The sequence below is a fragment of the Bidens hawaiensis genome, unplaced genomic scaffold (assembly GCF_021521415.1).
Source record: "Bidens hawaiensis isolate Kalapana, Puna unplaced genomic scaffold, B.hawaiensis_p1.1 tig00009285_1, whole genome shotgun sequence".
In the NCBI taxonomy this organism is placed as follows: Eukaryota; Viridiplantae; Streptophyta; class Magnoliopsida; order Asterales; family Asteraceae; genus Bidens; species Bidens hawaiensis.
This window is the reverse complement of record NW_027491685.1, coordinates 347295-355047: the sequence shown is the minus strand read 5'-3', so window position 1 is coordinate 355047 and position 7753 is coordinate 347295. Positions and strand designations below refer to the sequence as shown.

At 37.4% G+C, this 7753-nt stretch overlaps 1 pseudogene; it reads left to right on the top strand.

The window, feature by feature from the left end:
• The first annotated feature begins 1096 nt into the window (after window positions 1-1096).
• On the top strand, window positions 1097-2630 carry LOC143531903 (tryptophan decarboxylase TDC2 pseudogene; annotated as a pseudogene).
• Window positions 2631-7753: the final 5123 nt, after the last annotated feature.

Sequence of the window (7753 nt, the reverse complement as noted above, 5' to 3'; positions counted from 1 at the left end):
AAAGGATGAGATGTAAATGTCTAATACGCCAGTAGTGCTAGCTATCTTTTAACAACCAAATAAGAAACATGATTGTTAGGACGCCCGATAACGAGAAACATTTATTTTTTAATAACAAAGGCTCGGACACCCAAGATTACCTTGGGAAAGGGATCACGTACTCTTTCGCCCGAAGAACATCACATGGTGACCCGACCTACTAACCTCATTAGGAAACCCACAACTGCGAAAATAGATCACATACTCAATCCAGAACAAATTACTTCAAGCGAGAGCCAAACTCATAATCTTTCATAAAGAAAGTCATGAAGCTTACGCTAAGGGTGCAAACGAGTCAAGCCGAGCCCGAGCTCGGCTCGCTTAACTTACACAGAGCTCGAGCTCGATCTCGGCTCATTTCGGGCTCTATTTCCAAAGCCCGAGCTCGGCTCGTGAGTAGATTTTCAAACCTGAGCTCAGCTCGGGCTTGGCTCATTTATCATTTATAAATTAATTTCAAGCTAATGTTTTAAGGCTTTTGATAGGAACGAGAATACGAGTCGATTAATGTAAAACTTAGTTCGAATCGACGCTCTAAAAAGACGAAACAATGCTTCAATTCAAGTCTTTGAACTTACAATTAACAAAAATCAAGCCGTTTGGATCAACGCTTCGAGCTAAGTTTTACACAATCGACTTGTATCCGCATCCCGATCAAAAACCCTATAACATTAGTTTGAAATTTGGTAAAAAGTATAACGCCGTTAACTTCTATTAGGCTCGGCTCATTCGAGGTTTTTAACGAGCCAGCCTCGAGTAACTCACAAACAGCTCGGCTCGCTTGTACCCCTAGCTTACGTTGACGATGTGCCTTTAGTAGAAACATGCTTTTGCGATCCGTATGCGAATATGCTAATCCCGTTTGGCATTCAATACTCACCTAACTGATTAGAGACTAACAACCATATACACAACCATAAACAGTAGTAACCTTCCAAACCGCCTACACAACAAGAACCGCCATTGCCATTTATAAATAGATAACCACTCTTCACCTTACTTTGTCTATATCCTAAATCGCTTACGTCTAACCTTTTGTTCAGTTCACACCCGCAAAATGGGAAGCCCTCCTTCCGACTTTATCACATTCCCACAATTATCCGATTATGCCAAAGGCTTCAACCACCTCAATCCCGAAAACTTTCGCGCCAAAGCCCACAAAGCGGTCGATTTCATCGCTGATTACTACAATAATATCGAAAACTACCCGGTTCTTAGCCAAGTTCAACCCGGTTACCTCAAAAACCGCTTGCCCCAAACCCCACCCGACACACCCGAATCATTCGACACGATCCTAAAAGATGTCCAAAAGGATATTATCCCTGGGATGACACATTGGCTAAGCCCAAACTTTTTTGCATACTTTCCTGCTTCCGTGAGCTCGGCCACATTCATTGGCGAAATGTTGTGCACGTGTTTTAATGCGGTCGGGTTCAATTGGGTTGCTTCAACGGCTGCAACTGAGCTTGAGATGGTGGTGATGGATTGGCTGGCGGTTATGCTTCGTCTCCCAAAAAGCTTCATGTTTTCGGGTTCGGGTGGCGGGGTTTTGCAATCCACCACAAGTGAGTCGACTTTGTGCACCCTAGTTGCAGCTCGTGATCATGTACTTAATACTATTGGAGTCGAGCATATTGGAAAGTTAGTAGTGTACGGGTCAGATCAAACTCATGTTATGTTCAAGAAAGTATGCAAGCTAGCCGGTATTGATCCAAAGAATATTCGGTCGGTACCGACATGTTTGGAGAATGGGTTTTCTCTTGATCCTAAAACCCTTCGAAAAGTCATTGACGCTGACATGGAACAAGGGCTGGTTCCGCTTTTTCTATGCCTTACAATTGGGACCACCTCCACGACCGCAGTGGACCCCGTTAACGCACTTGTTGACGTGGCAAATAAGTATAATATGTGGGTTCATGTGGACGCGGCTTATGGGGGAAACGCATGCATATGTCCGGAGTATAGACATTATCTTGATGGAGTTGAGAAAGTTGATTCACTGAGTTTGAGTCCGCATAAATGGCTACTCAGTTACGCGGAGTGTTGTTGTTTATGGGTGAAAAAACCCTAATTTGATTGTGAATGTGATGCGAACCAATCCCGAGTACTTAAAAAACGAGCATAGCGAGTCAAACTCGGTGGTGAGTTACAAGGATTGGCAAATCGGGACGGCTCGAAGGTTCAAGTCTCTACGTTTATGGTTCATCCTACGTAGTTACGGTGTTGAAAATTTACAAAATCACATTCGGTCAGATGTCCAGATGGCGATAACCTTTGAACAGCTAGTGAAGTTGGATGTGAAGTTTGAGGTTGTTGTGCCACGACAGTTTTCCTTGGTGTGTTTTCGGTTAAAACAGTTCAACGGGTTTGACTCCGGGTATACTGACTTGCTTAACAAAAAGCTACTTGAGCGAGTCAACTCGACGGGGCGAGTTTACTTGACTCACACCGCGGTTGGTGGGACTTATATGTTGAGGTTTGTGGTGGGAAGCACACTCACAGAAGAACGCCATGTGATTAGTGCTTGGGAGGTGATAAAGGATGTGGCAAATACCATGGTGAACGAGCATGAACCTTTAAGTTGCAAGTAAAGTATTAATCATATTATTATTTGAATATTGAAAATAATGGGTCCGTGTGATTAGTGCTTGAACAACACGTATGATATTCTTATTTGATATGAATGAATGAAGTTAAAAGTTTCTTTTAACTAATGGATAATTAAACCGATTAGAATAAAGTGACGGTAAACAGGCTGTAAGCTCCGTCACAACCCGAATAGCAAAACCGATTCTATTAAGAACCCCTGTAATACATTCTTATTTTGTTAATTCATTCACGAACGGAAAGAAGTGTTTCTGGTAAATTTATAAATTGTATTCATACACCACTAAATTAAAGAAGGAAAAAAAATATAGATATAATTAATTACAAACTAGTATTTAAAACCTGTGCTTTGCGCGGGTTTTAGATGATTTTATACTACGAGCACCAAATATAGAATATTAGAGAGAAGATAGACAAAGAACTGAGAACGAATGAGCAAAATAAATATGCACAACTAAGGCTTTTTCCCCATTGCATGCAATATCCAAAACAATCACTCCAAAGCTTTTCCCTCATTGCATACAATATCCAAAACCACCATTCCTGCTGATAATTAAAGTGTATCACTTTAAGTAACCTTCCGAGCACAGGCCTTGTATAATTTTGTGTTGCGACCTGATTTGACTTCTAACATGCCACTTCAAAAGGATCAATCAAATTACCACAGTTGAAAGCAAACTTTTTTGTATTCTAATATTAAGCATGAAAGAATCAAACTTTATTATAAAATCACTAACCAAATCATAATTTAGGCATAAAGTTAGACAATCACCAACTTAGAAGTTAGAATGTTCAACCTTGTCTTCTCAGTTCTTCTAGTCCACTCTTTCCTCTAAACTCTAAAGTCGCCAAGGTTAAACATGTTAGTGACTTGGCGACTTTGATAATGTTAAGACAAATATTATTTTTGAAACTGATAAAGAAGATGTTTCATAATTAGATCAATGAGTATAGGTTTGTAAAATATGTTAGTTTGACAAACTGAACAGATTGGGTCAGGTCAACCTCTAAAGAAAATGTTTTGGTTTACTTGTGCATTTAGCAAAACCAATCAGTTGTAATAGTTCTTTTACAGACCCAAACATTTCACATGAATAACCCTAGACCGTTTGATTGACCCTAGAACTAACCTAAAACTAACCTTATCCCCAGCAGCAAGGATTACTAATTGCGTGTCTTCAGTTGGTTGTTTGATACCCAAGACCAGAGCTTCCAGAAAAGACCATCGTTTCATTATTACTGCCTGAAATTAAAAAGCTACACATTAAAGGTGGCAAAATGGGCTGGTCACGTGCATTGTGTAACAGGCCAATGCGGGTTATGGTTAAAATGAATCTTTCAAACAAATCGAGTTGGGCCAGAATGGAGATATGTTTTTTTAAATCTTTTTCTTACTTGAAATTTATAAATAAGTATTATTGATATATAATTCAAAATGATCTCAAACCTAAATGTACATAATTATTAAATCATCACTTTCAAAAACAATTTGGAATTCAATCAAATCACATATACCTCACAAAGTCCTCAATCGTCAATTTTCTCAACCTGGACCTTCTCTAACATTAAGACATTAAATGGTCTATAAAAATTACGATTAAAATTCTAAGCTAACAGTGAGAGCTTGTAACGCCCCGAAATATATATATATATATATATATATATATATAAAATAAATTAAGGTTTCTACTACCCCTCGTAAGCAAGCCAATAAGGCCTAGTGATATGCTCATAAAAATACACCAGTAGGAGAGCCCGCGCGTTGCGGCAGGGACGCAACGGGAATTCGGTCTATAACTGCTTAGTTCATGATTGCTACGGTCGATTTTACATGGTCTTTTTCGATTTTGTGCATATAGATATAAAATAGTTGTGGGGCAATAATGTATCTATGATTATCTTGAGCTATCTGGATGCTTTGGAGTTTGGATACACAAAAGTTGTCCCAAACTTGGTAGGGTATTTGGTTTTATACTAATTTAGTAATTACTAATAAAGTATGCATCAATTCACAACTTTAAATGAGAGTTAACCGGAAAGTGATACTTGTGGTCAAATATTCGTAACTTCAAATGAAAAATTGTCATACAGATTGCGAAAACCATAAAACTAAGAATTATATAAATTAACTTTTAGAAGTCAAACTGCACATGTTAAACATATGACCCATAAAAGTGCAGCTACATGGGAATACTTCCCCTAAAACACACAGATATTCTAATTTGCGCAGTAGAATACTGCTTATAATTGATAGTTAAGATAATAAGATAAAATATGTGTTGGCAAAAAGTTACATAAGGAAATTAACAACAATTGATCAAGAAGCAAAAATAGATACATATGATGAACGAAAGAACAAGGCAGCAAACATGCTAAACAAATTTTGAACCCAAAAACTAAAGCAAGCAAAAACAGGGTATGTTCAAATATCCCGGGTTCAGAATGTCAAAGTTACCAATAAAATTAATTTTGATTTTAGTTGGTCGTAATTAACCACCGTTTAAGAGTTTGTCATTAGTTGACATAAAAAAAGTCAAACTGCCCATTCAAAACATGACCGATTTAAACTATAAACTGAATTTTGACGTTTAAAAGTCAAACCGCACCATGTAAAACAAGAGCATAACCCAAAATTCTGAGTAACCGGAATCCAAAGTGTCACCTTTTGTTTAGGTTTGTTTTGGTTCAGGTTTTTCTGTTATGGATCGGCTTTTTTATTTCCATGCAAACCACAATTTTCCAACATTTCAAAATAAGACTGCATCATAGGAAAAACTAACCTTTGTTGAGGAACTCAGAATTGAAATTTGATTGTTAAAAGCAGTAGCTGTATGGTTCAACAAGTGGTTGACCAAGACTTGATTAATTTTCATCTTCATTACACTGTTTAACTTTTATCCTGAAAGGTAACTATGTTACATATTTTTATTAACATCCTTGAGTTTGTTGTGCCATACTTGTATCAATTAAATGCTTCTGCACTGAGCCAAAACTTGAGGCAAACCCAAAAACAGTTGAAGCATCCATATCTTTAAAATTCTACAAGGCAATATAAAGAAATAGTAATCATACAAAACTGAATCAATATTCATCATATAAGTATATAACCTATGCAAACGATATCACCGATATATCAGTGATATATCGGTTATTGGTCCGTTGAAGATATACAAGTCAGAATATCGGTTCAAAATATCGGTACCGATAATATCAACGATATTGACAGATATTGGGCTAATATTTGACCGATATATCACCGATATTCCCGATATCAGTGTTTTAAGTCTTAATTATCAACTTTTAGTGTTTAATGTTATTGTTTTAAGTCTTAATCAATTCTCACTTGCTACGATTGTTAGTGTTCTGCAATTTGCAAAAGGTTAATTTGTTAATGATGTGAGACTATACTGAATTATTAGTGTTAATTGCTATGTTTATGATTTTACATGATTTTAAATTACCGATATCTCAATGCGATAACCGATATTTGATATTTTTCCACATTAACTGCTTAGTATATAACTCATCATCATCATCATTATCGTACTCAGTAAATCCCACCAATAGCAAAGCTATGGTAGGGTCTGAGGAGGGTAAGATGTAGACAGCTTTACCTCAACCCCATAGGAATAGAGAGGCTGCTTTCGGTGAGACCCCCGGCTCGATAGTAGTTTTGCATCAAGCCTTGGACATAAGGCACATAACACTCAACCACCAGGACACCGGCCGATTGGTGCGTGTAACCTTGTCTTTCGGCTATCAACGCCACCACATGATGCCTGATTAACCGTCAGCCACTTTTAACGTTATTTTCACGAGATTAGTAAAATAACGTCAACATTAGTGCAATTTCACTTTTGCCCACCCGAGGGTTCACACATACATACATAATATGGGTGCACCGCAAGCAGGGCGTCTGCTTAGTATATAACTATCTAATAAATATTTTACCTTGTGTATATTCATGTGGTTTAATGTATTGGAAATGGAAATTCTTAGGACTATATTAGTACTGGCTGTTGGGCATGTACCTTGTTATGCTTAGCGAAGGAATAATCTCCCACAGTTGGATTTCCATTTATAGCTTTGGCCTATAACAATTTAAAAGGCGTTAAACCATGCATTAATCCAGGTTACAATTAAGGCTGTGTATGAAGGAAAAGTACACGATATACCCATTACCCATAAGTATAACAATAATGACCGTTTGACCCGTTAAAACTGATTTTGTAAGTTTGAATTTTTTATAAGGTCAAACTGCAAAGAGCAATTTAACTAACATAGTAAAACCTTCTGAAATACCGTTGAGCATAACCGTGATCGAGCTTGAAAATTACATATGACTATATGAGCTGAGCTCAAGCTTTAGAAATGGTGCTTTAAACAAGTCCCTTATTTAAGAATGTCAAGCTTGAGCTTAGGCGGGCTCTGGCCGGGGTAGTTCAGGCCCCTACAGTAGAGGTCTCAAAGGTTGAATTCAACATCCACTGACAACGGACTTTTTGGTTTTAATCCACTTAAATGTCAAGTGCCCAATGCAAGTTGCTAAGCTAGGCGCAATATGATGCAAGCAGAGTAATTAAAGAAAGTCAAGTAAACGTTGGATCATGGGGCTATAAAGATCTTAGTAGCATGTTTAATGTACTGGCACATGCTCTTAGTTATTCTATAATAACTCACCACAAAACAAGAGGGTAGTGCGATATTATTTAAAAAAAAAGACAAATGAATGGTGGCTCCATGCATGGCTCTACAAAGAGAAAATTAACCATCAAATAACAATTAAAACCAAACATTATAATCCCATTAACTCAAATGGTGAATAAATAGAACTTTTCTATTAAATAATAAAATCATCCAAATTGTGAAGTTGGAAGATGTATGCATTACCTAAAGTTTCTCTACTGATGAAGGCGTGAAGTAAAGAGCCCTGAAAAAGCATGCAGCGTCCGATTTTAATGAAAGCAGCAGCCCAACACCAAACACTGAAAGTGGCAGTGCAAACAGGTCAGCCAGAGAAATATCCGCTTTTGTTTTTCTATCCGGGAGGAATCAGTTTGAACTGCAAGATTTGATATATATGCATCATGACTATTTTAAAGTAAAT